The 18903-nt window shown below is 50.4% G+C and overlaps 1 long non-coding RNA gene across 1 annotated transcript; it reads right to left on the bottom strand.

The window, feature by feature from the left end:
• Positions 1-362: 362 nt before the first annotated feature.
• LOC128080865 (uncharacterized) lies at positions 363-13442 on the bottom strand. The gene is made up of 3 exons (XR_008206907.1): positions 13346-13442; positions 2041-2147; positions 363-470 (listed from the first exon to the last, which is right to left on the bottom strand). It is a non-coding gene; the product is annotated as an uncharacterized LOC128080865 (long non-coding RNA).
• Between the last annotated feature and the right edge of the window lie 5461 nt (positions 13443-18903).

The raw sequence follows: 18903 nt of genomic DNA, 5'->3' as shown, positions 1-18903 counted from the left end.
AAAATATATTTTTAAAAGAGCATCACTACTGCTATGAAGAGAAAGGTTATTACTGGTCCAATTTGCCACGGACAGAATAATTACTGTCTCCCACGCAGTGAGTCAGGCTGCAGCCAGGGCTCAGCCGCCGGGGACGAGCGGTGTCTGGTGGCAGCCAGAGGGTAACGTGCACGGGCTGATGGGCTGATAAGGGGCAGCAGACATCGGTGAGAACATGTTGTAATGAGCTGCCTTCGCTGAAGCACTCCGTGCTTTCAAAGCCGGCATGTCTGCCATCATTCTCTTCTTCTGGAGTGCAGGAGGGAAACTGGAGGGACAAGGACAAGGAAGGCATGCAAAGGGCAAAGCAAAAATACCATTTTGCATGAGCTCAGCTGCTGTGAAATCCTTTAGAGAACTCCCAGCTGCACAACCAGCGCGTCTCAGGGGAGGACAGGAGCAGGCTTTTGGCTTCTCCAGGTCACGGCCACCTGGGCAGAGCAGAGGGAAGCTTTGAGCAAGGCCAGCACTCGGCAGCCACCTGCAGAGCCAGAAGTTGTTCTAAACAGCACCAGCCGGTTTGATACGGCACTTTGTTTGCAAAGGAAAGAAGAAATGCTGTTGCAAGGAGGCAAGGTGGCAGCTGAGCCCCTAGGATTCCTGTGAAAACCAATACCTTCCTTACAGTGAGAACCAATTCACCAAAACTTTGGAAACATAGGAAATCTCAGCTCGGAGAGCTGCTGCCCAGCACAGTGCTCTGAAGCATCACTTTCCCTTGTGTATCCCCACTCCCACACCTGGCACTCAGCTGAGCTGATCTCTTCATCAGTCCTTAACCCCTGTGCAAACCCTTGTTGCAGGCAGGAAAGCCACAGCCCTGTGATACAATCAGTGCACTTCTCTTTTGGGGTGGGTAAAGGGTTTGCTTCAGGGGCTCTGGGCATGGGAGAAATGGGCCACCTCAAGAGTATGGCCACTGGGTTTTGTGCTTCTCTTCTGGAGTTTTGCACATGGCTCTGCTCCCTCTGCCCTCCTGGCTCAGTGGGCATGGTGGGGATTGATTGGGGTTGAACTCTATGACCTTAGACATCTTTTCCAACCTTAATAGTTCTGTGATTTTATGATCCTATAACCTTATAAGCCAACAAGAAAGGGGATCCCAAGAACCTCACGCTGTGGGGGAAATGACAGCAGCAGAGCGTGGCAGGGGGACAAGGCACTGCACAGTGGTGGCACCCATCTGTCACTGGCTCATCTCATCACAGCTCCATCCCTGAGGGCAGCAGGTTTGCTTCCAGCTTGGGCATTCCTGGAAATCGCCTCCAGTGTCAGAACATGGGCAGGAAGGAGGCTGATCCAGAGGCTGTTTTTGTGACTTTTGTTCTGTTATTTTTTATGGTGGCTGTTCTCCAAGTATTAAACAATTGGCCAACTGCAGGATCCTGCTATGAAGTCAGGAGTTATATTTAAATTCCGGCTTTCCCAGTGAGGCTGAGATTTAGCAGAGGAGTGGGGAGGTTTGCACACCTCTCTCCCAGAAGGGTTTATAATGGAGCACAGCATTCTCCAGCGCGTGGACACAAATGCTCAGCCTGGGCTTTGCAACAGAGCTTTTCTGACGCTTTATGAATGATTGCCATGAACAGAGAAAGCCAGAAAATCCACCTGGACTGCAAATTCACACCAGAATAGGGTTGTGTTTAGTCAGAGAATAGCAGACATTTCCCTCTGCTAAACTGCCCACCAGTAGGCATTGAAAGCTGCACAGCCCCTGAAAGCAGAACATGAGTAGCAGGGCGAAGCCTTTGTCCTGAGGCCGCCTTTGATGCTGGCCATGGAAGGGGAAATTTTCTTCAGTACCAAGCAGGTTTTGGCGAGCTCTTGGTTTTCACACCCACTCAAGCAAAAGTGTATTTTCTAGCAAAGGAAAGTATGTCAGGCCATTGATTTCTTGGGTAACTGCACTGCAGAGCAGACAGAGCTAAATTCAGTGATGCATTAGGCTGCTGGCTGCAAACCAACTACCTAGTAAAAATTGCTTTAAAAACAAAAGCATACCTCGTTGTTGCTGTTGTTTTGTGGTGCATTTGGAGAATAACCTGCCTGCTTTTAGACTTCTGTCCTTGGCTGTCCAATGCCAAACAGGGGGAAAAGCGCTGCACAGGCTGTGAAACAAGAGAACATAGAGAACTGTAGAGTCATTAAGGTTCGAAAAGACCACTGAGCTCATCAAGCCCAACCGTCAGCCCATCAATCATCAGCCTATTCCACCATGCCCACTGCTCTAGCTCTGTGAAGCAGTGGAAGATCAATAGAGATCTGACGGAGCAAAGAGCCTGGCTGCATTCCCAGCAGGAGCAGCGAGCGTACAGCTGAGCTCCCCCAAATTTTCCCCCTATAGCTCAAAGGGCCTTGGAATTTCAGGCACTTTGATTGCAAGTGAGGCGAGTTCTTCCTTCTGGCCTCTGTTCCCTTCTGACAGGTTTTGCCAGATGGAGAGACGCGATTACGGGAGCAACGATTGGCACTGCTCCTCCATCCATCCCACTTTGGTTTGCAAATGCTGAATAACGAGAAGCACTTGGCTGGCAAGACCTTGCCACCGCAGGCTCCATTTGCAAACAGCAGCACCTAAAGTGCAACCATCCATCAAAGCGACGCAGGGGCAGCCCGTCCGCTTGGCTCCCTACACTGCACTGAGTGCAGCTCCAGAAATGCAGAGGCTGAAGTTAACCATGACCCTCCTCCCCATGCCCACCTCTTCCCAACCCACCCCCCAGGGGAGCTCAGTGGGGACAGAAGGGATCGCTCCCTGCCACCCCCAGGCAGCGCTGCCACAGGGATTTGAAGACAGCCATAATTTCTTGAGAGAACATTTCCAGGCGTGCCCGGATAAATTATTCACAAGGAATAAGAGATGAACCCATCTGGAAAAGAATAAAAAAAAATAAAACAACTAGAAAAGGCCACTGGAATCTGGCCAGCAGCTTTCTGCTGTAAGGCTGTTGCCAGTTTGCAAAGTTTGTGTTTGCTCCGTGAAAGAAGATAGCAATTATTTATACTGGGTTAATGGAAAGGGGATCCACAGCGTGACATAAAGCGTGAGCAAACTGGGAAGCAGAGAATAATGCCATGCTCCTGGACAGGAGGAAGGACAGAACATGCCTCATCTTTGCTATAGCAAAGAAAAATCATCTCAGTACCATCCTGGTTGGTATTTACCCCATTTAACACTCAGAACGTTAAAGCTCTGTTGCAAATTTCAGAGAAGAAAACATATTTCAGCAGTGTTTGCTGGAAATATCATTAGGGTAACAGTCACCCCCGCAATGTTTTATTGCAGGCATTTACTTCCATGCTTCCATTTGCAGTGATTACTCCCAAAATTACTTCTAAACATCCAAACTGCAAAGGAAAGGAGTTAGTCTGGAGCTGCAGTTGATTGCTGTGTTTACTCTTGCATGAGCAATGGTAACAGATCTACTCTTTTTGAAGCATTTTGCTTAAAGAGATGCTGGAGCCCTCGGTGAATGTATCTCCACAACAGGAGGCTGAGCTGGCAGAGCTGTGTGCTCCCTGCACAGGGACCTGGTGCCACCTGAAAGCCAGGCACGTCTGTGAGCAAAGCACAGCATAGAACCTTTGCTGAAAACACATTTCTTTGGCTTGAATGTACGTAGAAAGGGTGGGAAATCTGTGGGGAAAAAAAAAAACAAACAACAAAAACCACCATGGACCAAAACCTACAATTTGCATAAGGTAGTTTGAAAGTGCATCTCAGCAATGTTAGGTAACAAACATCTGGGATTTCAGCTTCTTTAATCAACACTTAGAGCAGATTTAATAATGTATTAGGAGCAGACAGGCAAAAGGAGTTTGGGGAAACGACAGGAAAATAAAGCAGATAAATGCACTAATTGCAGCTTATCTGACAGCTCCACTTTCTCCTCTGCAGCTGAGACTCCAGATCTAATATTTATACATTAGGCAGGATTGATTCCCTGGGCTGAGACACGGCTCTGAGCAAGGTGGCAGCGGCTGATGGATGGGCACCATCTCACCAAATGCCAGCATGAGGCTTTTCCACGTACTGCAGACTGGAGGAGAAAGCAGCAGAGAGAGGCTGCGTACAGCAGGAGCGACCCGATGGACGTGTTGTCTCTGCACGTGTGGGCAGGGCTGCTTTGCAATGGCTTTGTTCATGTATTTGTGTGTTTAGGAGGGGGCAGATGGGCTCCCATCCTTCTGGGAAGCTCCTTACCCAAACCATCTGCATGTAGATAAGAGGCTCCAGACTGGAAAGCTGTACCTCGGTCAATTCCCACAAAGAGGGGAAAAAAAAGCAGCTGCAAACAGAGAAGGTGAATAATGATAGATGCAGCCCCTCAGAGCATCTCTGCATCTCAGGGTTATCCATGGTTCCATCAATTTGGCCAGAATTCTGGCCCCCCCCAGACCCAAACCCTAACCCAAACTCCCCTCCCTGCATTAGGGCAGCCCCCACACATTCTGCAGCCCCAGGACTTTCCTGCTCAAACTGCCCGTCAGAAGAGTCTTGTTAAAATGTTTGCTTCCATTTAGTGCTTGTGCCAAGGAACGGCCAAATCCAGGGTGGCCTCAACTGGTTGTGCAACTTGAAGAGGAGGCCTTCTGGGGCTTTATCCAAGGCGAATCTCAGGCAGATAGCATCTTCCCGGGCAGCAGCAAGCAGCCCCCTGTTGTTCTGCATAACCACAGCATCTGCAGCCCCTTTCATACAGCAATCAATCATTACAGGGCTCAGTGGCAGGAGCTGGCAGGGACCGAGTGTGTCAAAGTGCCTGAGCTCACACACTGCCACAGAGGGCAGGATTTAATGAGGGGAGAAGCACAAAGTGAAAAAAAAAACCACCCAACCCAGCAGCAGCCTAAGTGCTGACCCAGCACATTCAAAGCAAAGCTTTTGGGTTGTTTTGTTGTTGTTTTTTTGGGGGGAGGGGTGAGGAGGGAAAAAGTCATCCTGAAATCATTGCTCCTGAAGCGTGTCAGATTGACACCGGAAAGTTCATCACAGTGCTCCCAGCACTGATTGCTGATGAAAAGAAGATGGAAATGCATGAGATCACTCTGTTCCTGTGGGCTTTGTGCTGTGCCTGGCTGTACATTTCTCACCCTCTGGAGCCACCCCAGAGAGCAGACACCGTTAATCCTCACCATGGATCTCTATGCTGTGCTCCCTGCAGAGCAGAGCTATGATGCACCCACTCTGTTGCATGACAGCCAATATCCATGAGTTGCCTAAACCCAGGAGAAATCTAGAAATACGCCAGTGCCTCAGCCCGGCACGCTTTCCCCTGCGACATCATCTTGGAAGGAAATTCTCTCAAACCCAGGCACAGACCCAGCTCTCCTCCAGCCTTCATTTTCAGGAGCATTGATTTCACAGTGTGAGCAAAGTGATCTGAAAGGTCATCCCAGCCCACTCGCATCCACAGCAGCACAAAGGCAGGGATGCTCCTGATGTGGCTTCTCCAGGGGCCTGGCAACTCCACATGAAAGACTGCTGCTGGTTCTCCAGCCAAAGGATTCCAATACATCTCTTGAGCCTGCTCTCTTCGAGGCTGTGTGGATTCAGGGATAGGTACTAGGCACAGTGCTCTGCAGGACCGGCAAGCAGCCAGTGTGGCATCCACTCACCAGTGCACCTCAGGAACTTCCTAAAATCCCTATGGAAGTGTATTGTATTCCCATTCCCACACTATGCCCTGCGTCCTGGCAGAATTTGCTAGATAACTGCTGAAACTGCTTGCAGCCTGCTCTGGATGCTCCCCCCTGGTCCCACATGTGCCCGGGGCTCCCTGGCACATCTTCCAGCCCACACTCACGGTTTCCAGCAATGAAAGCTGAGGCCTTGCAGAGCTTCACAAGGGATGCCCATCCCTCTCGGATCCAAAACCGATCTCCCAGGCTGCCAACTTTGCCCTAGACCAATCTTCATTCCATCTGTCCCAAAGGCACGGAGGGGGAATGGCCACACAAGTGCTGAGCAGCCCCGAGGTTGCTGGAGCCAGAAGAAAACAGGGCAGAGCATTGCTGGCAGAGTTAATTTGAACCAAGCGGTGCCTGGTGGAGCAGGCAGGGGTGCTGCGGTGACAGCTGAAGCCACTATGGGCTGAGATGGCAGCAAGAGGAGAGCAAAAGGCTTGCTCCAAAAGTTTCGGTGCAATTGGTTCCAGTGCTTTGAGGCAAGGTTGCAGGGTGGCAAGAAAAGCCCAGGATTTGTGTGCAGAACGCTCAAACGGCACATGGGCAGTGCTAGCAGCAGTGAAACGTGGCTTCTTACCCGGGGTATTGCCTCTGCTGCTCTCATTTTGTACCTAATTAATGGAGATTTATTATTTTGTGCAACACAATAGCTACAGCCAAGAAGCAATCACTCCGGATGGAGCTTGTGCTTAGGAAACAAACATATTTCAGGACAACTCACAGTGTCAGTGTGAGGCAAGCAGTATCCACACACCAAAATGCATCTTTCCAGCATCTCTCCTCCTTCCTTTGGTCCAGTTCCTCCAGCTTTCCCATTTGGGCAGAGACTCATCCCCAGGCAGGCAAATCACCTCACACACTGCTTGCTGTAGGTGATGGATGGCTTAAAGGCAGGGCAGGAGGAAGCAAAACCTCCTCCCCCCAGCAGGCAGGATGCAGCCCCAGTCACCTGGCTTACCCCAATTTCCCCTCCCTGCAGCACCAGCATGAGGGGAATCCCCAGGGCTGCTGCAGTTGGCTGGAACGACCAGCCCTGCCAGCTGGTTTCAATTTTCTCTGTGTTAGTAAAAGGGAAAAAAAAGAAGAGAGAGAAAGGGAAAAAAAAAAAAAAAAAAAAGATCTTTTAATACTTATTCAGCATCTCACTGAAGGCTTTTTTAGCTAAACAAAACCATAACACTGATACCTCATCGGTTTGTAATGACAGCCCCACGGGGAGTTAGCGCTGCGCCCAATGCCCTGGGAGCCCCATCCCAGCTCACCAGGTCAGCGTGTGCTGGGAGCTCTGGTGTGGAGATGGCAGCCAGCTTTTGGTGTTGGGAGGCCGAATGTAAGGTGCCATGAGTTTGTGCAAAGTGCAAGATGAGCTCCAGCAGCAGGTCAGCAGCACCCACCAGCCTCAGCATCCCCACACCAGCCAGCCTCAGCCTCTCCCCTTTTCCTCCTTGACACCTCCTTGTCCAAACTGAATTAACATTCCAATACACAGCCAGTTTTTTTGCAGTCATTCCATTATCTCTTGTGTGCTCTGCTGCTTTGTTGAGCTCATTTCATCAGGAATCTTGGTGGATGGAGTTGTATTTAGGAGGTCTGTGTTTGTGTATGAATGGGTCTATTCAATGCACCCCACCAAGGCTGACATCCCAAGGACAACTCGCAGTGCTTCCCAGGAATAACTGGGTTTCAATAGAGGCATGCCTGCTGTGCAAGTCTTTCCATTGAAGCCACGGTTTACTCTGCTGCAGGAAATTAAAGAGTGGAGCAAGGAGATATAGGTGGGCCTTCTCTGTCATTGCACTCACTGCTCTGGGGGCTGCAGGTACCCAACCTGAGCATGCTGAGGGCATGCACCCAGCCTGCATTACTCCTTGCACCTCAGTGCTCATGCAGAGATTGCATTTGATTCTTCCCCTTGGTGCTTCTGATCTGGATCAAGGGAGCTCTGCAGAGGATGAAGAGCCTGGGGAAAGCACGAAGCCATGGGTTTGGTGACGGTGATGAAGCTGCCCTGCTCTGCAGCCACCAGCTCCTTTTTCCATGCCATGCTCAGCACAACTCCATCTTTTCAAAGAGACAAAACCCTGCAATTGGCTGCAGGTTTCTGCAATGGGAGCACAGTGCCTCCTGTGGATTCCCAGCAGCACTGCAGAGGAGCTGGGCTGATGTCCCCAGACAGCACAGACAGTCCCAGAGCGCTCAGTTTCCCTTTAGAAATGGGAGAACCCACTCTTCACCCCAGAGGCCACACACCAGCCAAAGAGGCACTGAGATACTGGCTTGGCACCAGCCATCTCAGCATCACCCAGCCCAGCATCCCAACAAGCACACAACGGGCTGCTGAAGCAACAGTGAAGCAACAGTGACAATAAAAGGGACGTTGTTAGCACCTCCTCCTTTGCCCTGGGTGGGGATGAAGGGACCCCGGTGTCTTGCACCATCCAGGGGTGACTCTATGCCAGCCAGCACAACTTGGCCCCCAGAGTTGCTAAAATAAACCTCCTGTGTGGACGCAGCCAAACATGGCATTGAAGCACATTTGTTCTGAAGTGTTCCTTCTCGTTTAAAAAAATAAAATAAAAAATTGATTAAAAAATTCATTTAACAGAAACAGGGAGAAAAAGAGCCACTGTCACCCTTTGAGTGCAACGAGACACATCCTTAGGAGAGCTGGAAGCTGCTGTGAATTAAGAACATTTCTTCTCCATTCAGCGGTCTGAAAAGCTCAGAACACAGCAAATATTTCAGATCTCAGCTCAATCCCAAATGAATTTTTCCCTGAATATTTTTAGCCCAGCCTCTGAACAAGGAAACTGCTCTTTGCTCAACTCTGCCCTGTTATTCCCAAGATGATGAGCACAAAAACCCCCTCTCAAACACCAACTTCACCACGCAGGGGTGATGCTGCACTGGGGAGAGATGGACCCAATGCCAAAGGTGCAGCAGCGAGAAAAGCAGCAGCAAATCAAAGCAACCCAAGGCCAGACCAGCATAAAGACTGTCACAGCTTGACAAAGCTGTCCCAAGTCACTGGCCCTCTGATGTTGCCACGTCTTCCAGCACAAGAGGCTGAAGAACAAAGCAGGGTCCAGCATCACCTTGCAACGCCCACTGGCACCGCAGTGGCACCAATGCTGTCACCTCAGCACACTCCCGGTCCCGTCCTGGTCCTATCCTGTCTGACAGCCCCAGCAGAGCAGTGGTAACTCCTCGCTCCTTTTGGCCGTTTGCCATCATTTCCCATCCCATGCGTTCCCTTCCGTTTAGAGATACCATCAGCTGAGAATTCGAGCTCAGATGTTTGTTATTGCGAGCGTCGTTCCGAGCCAAGCTATGAGCAGCCCTGTTCAGCCTTGCCCTGCACTCTCACCACGGAGGCACAGCAGCTGAGTCAGCGCCCCGCACAGCCGTGGTGCTGCGGTCCCTGCAGGCAGACAGGAGCTCTTCGCTCTTCCTGCAACTCCTTGGGATTTTTACCACCTCTTGCTTTTTTGCTCCCGTTTATTTTTCAAGCCGAAATAAGCAGAGGGATGAGGGTAAAAAAGAAATCTGCTGCAGAGCGTTGCATCAGAAAACAGATTCCCATCAGGATTAATTTCAGTGGAAACAACAAGACCTTCATTTGTCAGCAGGGTAAGATCAGAAGGGCTGAGCCTCGGACCCCTGGCATAGCAGAACTGTGGTCCCCATACCCTGCATCCACAGGCCTGGCCTCTCCACAGGCACCTTCTGACCTCTGTGAGTCTCCCTCAGCTCTGGGGTTTCCCCCACGCAGCATGAGCCTGCACCATCCCCAGTGCTGCACAGATGGGATGGATGGATTGTGCTCAACCCCCTATGGCTGGGCAGCATCTCCCATCCTTCCCAAAAACCAAGCTGCATCCCAGCCCTCCTCCATACCTGGTGTGGCTCCTGACTTTGGAAAAAACTTCCCTGTTTGTTTGCCCAATAACATCATGGCCAAGGAGCTGCTCTCCACATCCATATCCAGCCCTGGCTCTGACAATGGACAGAGCAAGGGGACCAGCAGGAGCGTGATGCTCCCAGCCGTCCTGTTGCTTTGCCTTTGCATTCAGCACAAGACAGCACCAGTCTGCAGATCACAGTGCCCTTTCCCAGAAGATAATGTCATGCTTAACAAGGAACTTTGCTTTTTTATTAATATTAAATTTGCTATGTGTTTGAAGAGCTGGGTCATCTTTGACTCACTCCAATGCCCCGAGCATCAGAACTTGTTCTTGTGACTGATGAATATTCCCTACTAAGAGCTCACATCTGCGGATGAGGTGCTAATGCTAAGTAAAATCCTGCAGCAATTTGTGCATTAGAAGTCAGAAGACATTAGCAAAAACCTCCCTGCTATTTTCACAGGTGAGGGAAGAACTCTGACAGACTGTGAGAGAAAGGAGAGCCCATTAGCACAGCTCTGCTTTACCTAAGGGTGGCTGGGGGCTCTTTGGAGGAGAGGAGAAAAATGTGCAAAGACACAATCATTCCATGTGCTGGATTTGATTGCAGTGCCTGGTGTTCATCTCGGGCATGGGCAGCCCCAGGAGCATCAGCAGCACCGAGCCCAGAAGGGACCATTCGAGGATTTCCAATCCAGCTCTTTCACTGACATCTGGAGGGGCACCACGTGGCCCACAGTTCTCCAAAACTGGGATTGCATCACTGATTTGTGTCTCCCAGCAACTGAACAGTGCTATGTGTGGCACAGTGAGCTGCCCGGGGCCCAGTGGATATATTTAACCCAGGGCAGACTACAACCATCCAGCAAATTCCCAGGAAAGACAAACACATGGGACTGCTTTTGCTGTGCCAGAGCTGAAACCCACCCAGGGTAGAGCAACTGGAGAAATCCCTCAGCACTGGCACATGGGGATGCTCAGCAGCCCTGGCACAAGGCAGCAGCAGGAGCTGATTTGGCAAGAAGCTCTGCACATCTCTACATAACTCTGCTGACACACACCTGCCTCGCTCCATCCAGGGGAGAAAAAGGAGCAGCTTTCATCCTTCTGTGTGAGCAGAGCTAAGGCTACAGCCTTGGATCAGTAACAGAACAGGAAGAGAGCTGCCTTTGCTTTTGAACAGAGGCACTGCAGATCTCAGCACGCCCTTCACAGCTCTCTACTGTTGCCTAAATGAATGCTCTCAGCCACCAGGACCACAGCAGAGACGGGTTCTGCCATCACCTTTCTGGGACACCCCAGCAGATCTGTCCTGGTTCTGTCTCATTTGCAGCCTCAGCCCCGAGCCATCCTGCAGCACACACAGCACACATCACCCTGCTGCAAAAACTCTCCTCAGCACCAAACCCGTGACTGCAGCCAGCTCTGGCCCTCCAGCTCTTTATTAGTGCCCAGCAGTGCAGCAAGGTAAAGCCTTCACGTGCTGACAGCACAGACCCCAGGGCAGGAACCGTCTTCCCAGCCTCATTCAGCTCACAGCTTTACCCCCTGCTTGCTTTGCAGAAGCAGTTTCCCACTGCCAGCCCCCATGCTGCAGCCTGTTTAGCCTTCTGGGGTAGTTGCCCTTTCACAACAGTGAGAAAAAGCTGCGTTCCCTGCATTTAGGGCCAGGGCTGCTCATTTGCACTTGAAATCCAAACCATTTGCTCACATGCCTCAAGTGATGCTGATGCAGCCAGTGATCCATGACAGCTCTGCATCCCCCTGCCTGTGCCAGGTGCCAACTGGGCAGTCTTGGAGTCAAGCCCTGGACAAGACAGGAGCCACCAGACTCCTCCCCACTTCCAAGCAAGATGCTTTCCCATTTATGCACATTCCCTAGGATCTTGGCTCTAATGTCAGCAGCCTGTTCATGGAATTCTCAAATCCCAGAATCCCAGGATGACTGGGCATGGAGGCATCTCTGATGAATGCATCTGGTCCTACCGCTGCTCCAGCAGGGCTGCCCAGGTCCATATCCATCATCTTGAACATCTCCAAGGGGATTCTGTTCTTCTAAGGCTGGCAAGACAAGGAAAGCTTCCTCCAATCCCAAAAGTGTATAATTATGAGATAAAATGAGCAAGAAGCATTTGGGCAGGACAAAAGCTCTTGGGCTGAGCAGGGGTGTCGCCTTGAAGAACCAAAGGCACTCATGGGATGCAGGAGGCAGAAGTGGCTGTGGTCAGGGGGATACAGAGAGTCAGAGAGGAGAAGCAATAGATATGGGAAAGCAGCCCCTAAGGTAGCATCTGAGTGGATACAAGCTGGCCAACAGCAAATTTGGTGAGGCCAAGAAAAGGATATTGCTTCAAGAGGAGAAGGATGTGATGAAAGAGCAAGTGGGAGTTCTAACTTCAGGAAAAGCTGTGTCTCTGTGGGGTTAGGCAAGCTGTTAGGTGGCCTGGATATGAAGACACAGGAAGAGGCAGGAGATGAAGACAGCACTCAAATGCTGGCAAAGGAGCAGTGTCCTGGCGTTGCTGAGCTCAGCACAGAGCTGAGACTGAGAGGTTAAAAGTTCTGTTTCTGTGTTGTGCTGGAGCTGGTGGTGAGACATTCACAAGATGTCAGAGCTCCTCTGAGATATGAATTTGGACAGGGAGAGGAGAGCCCGGCGTAAGGATGCATGCCTCTGAGTCATCACCATAGAGATGGTATTTGAGTGTAGATGCATTGAGATTGCCCAGAGCCACAGCTCTGAACTCCTGCAGCAAATGAGCCTCTAGCAGCAACCCAGCTCTTCTGCACCAAGTGGGATAATGGTGGCCAAAAACAGGGCACGTGCAGAGCAGGGCTCAGAGGTGGACCACAGCTACCGGTCTAGACCATCACCAGGAGATGCTCATCTTTTCTCTTGGTCACACAGGAAAACCAAGTCCCCAAACCATGAGATTTCTAACTCACACACTTCAGATGGGACAGAGGTGAGCTTCAGCCCTCCCTCTGTAAACTGGGGGGAACCTCAGGCCCACAGTCCACCACAGTGCTGCAAGGATGCTCAGGGCAGTGAAGTGCTCAGCATAATAAAGTGCAGCACAAACTGAAGTTTCTCAGCATCTCCAGCCCTGATGTCAGGGAAGGGGACAAGTGGGATCTCAGAGCAGAGCCAGAACAGGCTGCTGTGATGTGGGACAGCAGCTCCATCACCAAGCTTTCAAGAGTAGAAACCCTGTAAGGAACAGAACCACTTGGACTGAGATCCTCCCGTGGCGCCCTCCCTGATCTCCAGGATCAGGAGGAGCCACCTCTCCTCCCTTCCAGCAGACTGGAGTAAGGAGGACAGTGTTCATGGCACACCGGGCATTGTACCCCCAGCATTTTGCCCCTGCACTGCTGCCCAGGCTGTGGGTGGTGCTGGAAAATCGACCAGAAGGTGGCAGGCACCACTCATCCATGGGCATCAGCTCTTCTGCAGCAGGGTCTGGCCTGGAGACAAAAGCATTGGTATGGCACTCCTAACCCATCACCTCAAAAGAAAGCCAGAGCAGCGAAAAGCTGGAGGAAAATGAGAAAAAAGAGACTATTGGAGCTTCTCTGAAAAGCAAGCCCAGCTTAGGTGAGTTTCTGCAATCTGGACTGATGTGTATCAGGGATATGATCACTCTCAACGCCAGGGCTGGCACGGGGAGAACAAGCATGCTGGTATCATAGGAAACAGTTTCTCTCCATACCTTTTTCAGATAAATAACGTGAATCAATGGAGAGGAGGATCAGAATCATGCCTGTGTTTCCAGCTGCTGCTCCCCAATCCCAGCATTCAGGTCCCTGAGAGAGCATCTGAGAAACTGCAATCGCTATAATTAGAAGCAGCACTCACTTTCCAAGAGGAAACTGTGCAAAAGGTTGACTTCCTCTTTCATGCCATTTCAACCCGTTAACAGCTACATATCTGCAGCTCCATTGGCAAGGGGATTTGCCGAGCGGCAGTCTGGATTGCTAACAAGAAATAAGAGTTTCCTCCCACTTCAGTGGGGATTTCTCCTCTGGGCAGAGGTCCTACGACGCAGAGCAGGCTCTGACACTCCGCTCTCTCCCCCTTGCAAAGTGCAGAGGTCTTTCTCATTATCTCCTCGTTATTATGCATTGCTCCCTAAAGCTAATTAATGCTGCCGCATACAGCATTGGCTTGGGAATGCCAAAGACATTGGGAACTTCGTTGCTAGACCTTTCAACAGAGCTACAAGTCACAAGCAAGCTCCTTGTGATGCCATACAAGGAAATATTCACAACATATAATAAAAATAGCCTCCATCACTACACGTTATAATCACATCAGGGAGTTTCCAATCTCTGCAGTAACAAATGGTGCCCTCCCTCTCTACCAAAGCACTCGACTGAGCTCTGGTTAACCCTCCCGATGCCCCAGAACCAGTCAGCCAACATGACAGTGCTGGGAGCGCAGCAGGGAGGCAGCAGCAAAGACTGGCCAGCAACCACTGCTCTCCTTTCTCTGACGCTCTCACTAACACAAGACATGCGCGCAGTGGATCTTGCCCTTTCCAAACTTTTGACACCTTAAGGCCAAGAGAAAACATGCTATTTTCTCAGCATGTTCTCCCTACAGAGCTGTTGTTATGATAAGCCCAGAACATGTGATGGATGAAAAGAGCCTCCTGCAAGGCCATCAGCCCCAACCCTTGAGTTACTGGGAGGTGAAGGATGTCCCACTTCCCTTGGCAGAGTGGGCACAGTGGGAATGGGTTGGTGGTTGGACTTGATGATCTTAGTGGACTTTTCCAACCTTAACAATTTTATGATCCTTCTTACTCCTGCACCACATTTACATGACTCCTTCTGCTCCATTATGATAAGCTGAAGTCAAAGGGCATTTCCATCTCTCCTTTCAGACAGCCACCAGACTCGTCACTGGAAATGCTCTTCTGGCCATGGCAGCTCAGGAGCTCATGGAGCCTCAGGAATTCCTGTAACAAATTTTCTCAGCCTGGCTCCCCAGTCCCGCATTACACACACCAGGGAAACTCAGGCTCTCCTTGAAACCACTGCTGACATGAAGTGCATTTCAGCACTCAGCTCCAGGACGCCTTCCTTAGGACAGAATGCAGCCCCGCTCATTTATCTACAAAAACTCCTTTAAAATCATTTCCCTAAAGTTCTTCAGACAAGTAAACCCAACCACATCTTTTTTCACTCTTTTAAATCCAGCTTTGGAAATCAGATGTGCCATTCCCACATCATTCTTTGCCTTTGACCTCCCTGCAATGCCCAAATTAGCTGCATGTGTGCCAGCCCCATCCCTTCTGCTGCCCCAAACATCTGCAAGGAGGCAGCGGGTTTCTATGGAAGCTGTGGCTCCCATACAAGGCAAGCGCTGCCAGCCAGCGAAGGACAGCTGGAAATGTTTGACCAAGTAAGACGCTGATTTGGCTGAGCATCATTTAATTCTTTACAATGGGGCAGTGATGGCAAAATACTATTGGTTCACCTAAAAAAAAAAAACCAAAGATGTCATCATTTTATGTTGCTCGCTTCCAAAAGATGCTTGAGTTTCTGCAAATGTCAGAAGTAGGGGAAAAACTCAATCTGGTGGCGAGTTAAACACCATCTTTTCTGCCACTCATTGCAGAGGGAATAGCGCCTCGACCAAACAGCTTTCCCCATGCAATGTGCAGGATGTGCTGAGGGGCTGCACCTTTGCAGTGGGGTTGCCCTGGGCGAGCTCAGGTCATGCTGTATGCGCCTCAGCAGAGCAGTGTTTTGAAAGAGAAAGGCAATTGCACGTGTCAGGCAGATTAGGAGGTGATAGATAGACGGACAGGCAGGCAGGCAGCCTTTTAAATAGTCCTCATCTTTTTACTATGACATCTGTCTGCAAGAGTTTAAATTATGATTCTTACTTACAGCTTTGAAAGGATTTAAAATGCTTAAATCCCTGTTAAAAACTAAACTACCAAGGCTCAGCTAGATACTACATTTTTAATCCACAATGAAAGCAGCACATTGTATTTTCAAGGGCTGCCGAGCTCTCATGGAAATACCCTGCAAACACTGAGCTCCTCCTAATGACCAACCTGTTACAAAAAGGAATGGTGCTAAATTCAGATCCTGGCTACATCATGGTTGTGCTGATGTGCCTCCACAAAACACAGAGCTGAATGCTTGCTGCCATGCTGCCCACCGAGCAGTGCAGCCGTACTTCCCCTGGCTTTCTGTGCACAGAACTGCAGCAGCCCAAGCTGTTGGAAAAGCCCACTGAGAACAGAACCCACAGACAATAAAGGCCCTGGGAAGCCCTTCAGTTCCCGTTAAGCTTTATTTCTCATTCTCTTTAAGAAAGCCAAATCAACTTCCACCTTCCCATGCTGAGCTCAGTCTGCTGGCCGCAGGAACTGCCCTGCTCACAGACAAGCCCCAAATTCCTCTATTTCTGCCCCAAAACCAAACATGGCCAGAGCATGTGCAAGCATGACACCACAGCAGCTTGGGAGCAGTACTCTGCCCGTTGCTCGCACGCCCTTCTCGTGCTGTGCCGTGGGAGAGGAAGCTCCAACCTAAACTGTTGCACTCTGATGAGGAAATAGAGGTGGATCTACCAAGCAGGGTGAAAAAGGGGACAGGGTCTGGCCAGCAGCACTGCCCTGTGTGACTGTAGGGAACATGATCACTGCCAGCCATACTGCCTGGTCCCCATCCAGCCTGCAGCTGGATCTCATTGCCAGCGAAAGGCTTCTGCCTTCTGACTGTTCTGTTTATTCTGCTAAAGACCATAATCATCCTGCTAATTGTTTGAGTTTGTTTGGGTTGCTTCAGTGAACTCCTATTTTGGTGAGGCCATGTGCTGTGCTCCCTCTGCTGGCAGGCTGCTTTGGGCTGCGGGAAGGCTACAGGGGAAGGGAAGGACAAATCCTGCTGCCACACCACAGCCCTTCCCACCCCTGGCTCCATCAAGTTTGAGAGCAAGACCTGAGGCTGGCCTTCGCCTGCCAGCTTTATCCCTTGTGTCCTGGTTATTCTGAGCATTCCCAACAAGAAGAAAAAAGCTTAGACTTGAAAGCCACAGCAACACAACAGGCTCGTCTTGCTGGTGATGACTTTGAGCCACAGTTTTCAGGGGAGCACTGGCTTAACCCTCAGCATCAGCAGTTACACCTGTGACAAACTGTGAGCAAAAACACAGAAGCAGATGTAGGTTGTAGAAAAGGGCAGGAAATGTTGCCTGAAACAAAGATATGCTTCAGAAGTACCTTCCCATGCCCAGCACCAGGAGGAAATGAGCTTCAGAGCAGAATTTCAGCGGAGCTTTCTCCACCTTCTGTCTGTGGTTTTGTTTGGTTATTTCATGGGTCTGACAAACAACCATTAAACCGGCCACAATGCAGCACGGCCAGCTCATGGCCACCACAGCTGCTCAAAGCTACATGCATGGAAGCATTAGGAAACCTCCCAGAGCACTACCAGATATTTGGGGGAGAGAGCAGGACCTGGGGTCAAAATCCACCCAGGGACCCATTCAGCCTTAAGCTTACAGCACTGTGCTGCACCAGAAATGCCCCCACAGCACTCTGTTTTCCTCTGGGATTCTGTTTTATTCCACAAGTTGAGCAAAGCCCGGTGCAAGAAAATCCCCTTCTGCTTCAGGGAACGTTTCTCACACATGGAACAGCCACAAAGACCTTGGAGCAACCTCCCCTTTCTGGAAAACACCATGAATGGGATTAAGCCCAGGGTCTTGCAGCATTTACAGTGCTACTTTCATCATCAGAGCAGCAGAGAAATCTTTTGATGGACGCAAATACCAGCCAGCAGTCATTAACCTAAAAGTAGGGGAGTTTTTCATCAGCCCTATTCAGTAGGAAAGTCAGGAAATGGTGAGAACGTTCTTCACATCAGCGAAATAAAAGGCAAGACATCCCCCACATAGACACTTTCTTGCTAAAACTATTAATAAACATCACACTTCACGTCAGCCTCTGAAGGTCAAAGCAATCTTTGTCCCTGGTGGAAGCTCTTATGGAGTTTTTAAGAGCTGTGTTTCACGCCTAAATGTACTTCCTTAATGAGCGCAATTCTACATCTGCTCAGGTGAAACAGGCTGCTGTACATTTGCTTCCATCCATGGTTTTATGACACCTCCTCGGCTGCTGATGGCCAGCCAAAAGAAATGAAAGGTGCTGGGAAATGAAAATGGAGTTCCTGAAAGCATTTGTCTTTAGAAAATAACAATAATAATAAAGGCATATGAAGCAGTCTGCCTCAGCAGCAGTTCACAGAGAAATCACTGTACATCCTTTCCTATTAGAAAAAAAAAAAAGAGTACATAACATAAAAAACTGAATTCAACCGTACCACGTGGAATAAAAACAAGATGGCTGCAACAGCCCACAGACAGCAGGGCCTCCCAGAAAGACCTCCCAGGCCTGGAGGCAGGCAGCAAAGATGGGACGCCTAAATACAAGCCTGTCAAAAAATACAACCTGTCCAAGCAGGTGGAAAGCTCGCTTTAAAAAAACAAAATAGCCTAAAAAGCGCTTTGGGGGAGGACTGCGGCTCTGCCGGGACAACCGGCATGGCGACAGGAGCAGGGCAACCCCACCGCCGCCATTTTCCCCCTGCCCCTAGCAACCGCCCCTTAGCAACACCGGGCCACGCCCCCCTGCGGCCACGCCTCCTTCGCTTTCGCCTCTCAGCCAATCACGCCCCTCAGCCGCCGTGTCGCCGTCACGTGACCGCGCTGCCCCGTCGCGCCGTAACCATGGCGACGGCGGTACACACGCGGCGACCGCAGTGAGGGGTACGGAGGGCGCCCAGCCCGCTGCGCTGCCGCCCCGAGGCCCTGCGGCCTGACAAACCCTCGTGGGGCCCTGAGCTGCTGGGTTTTCTATTGTTGGTTTTCTTTCTTTTTGAGATTTGTTGAGCAAGAAGGGGCTTTTTCCTATCCATAGCAATGCCACAGATTTGGATCCCTTGGATCCCTGCAGCTCTCTCCTCGTGCCCCGTTCCCGTGGCCTTGCTAGTAGTTAAGCAATACTAGAAGAAGCTGAAGCAGATTGTGAAGGAATCCCTGCCCCCAAAACCTACGGTTCTGCTACGTAAACAGCCGTGTGTCACAGGTGGCAAAGTACAGGCTGGGGAGGAGGACGAGAGAGAGCTCTCATTCTATCAATTTAATGAGTTCTTTCCTCAGCAGATCTGGACAAGGCTGAAGATGTAAGTGGCTTTTCTTAGAGATCCAATGACTGTGAATTGGTGCGGGGGAGCTTCCTTTGTTATG

Source organism: Tympanuchus pallidicinctus, unplaced genomic scaffold, assembly GCF_026119805.1.
Source record: "Tympanuchus pallidicinctus isolate F22 unplaced genomic scaffold, pur_lepc_1.0 scaffold20, whole genome shotgun sequence".
Taxonomy (NCBI): domain Eukaryota; kingdom Metazoa; phylum Chordata; class Aves; order Galliformes; family Phasianidae; genus Tympanuchus; species Tympanuchus pallidicinctus.
Note: the sequence above shows the minus strand (reverse complement) of the source record. Positions and strands in the feature narration are given on the sequence as shown.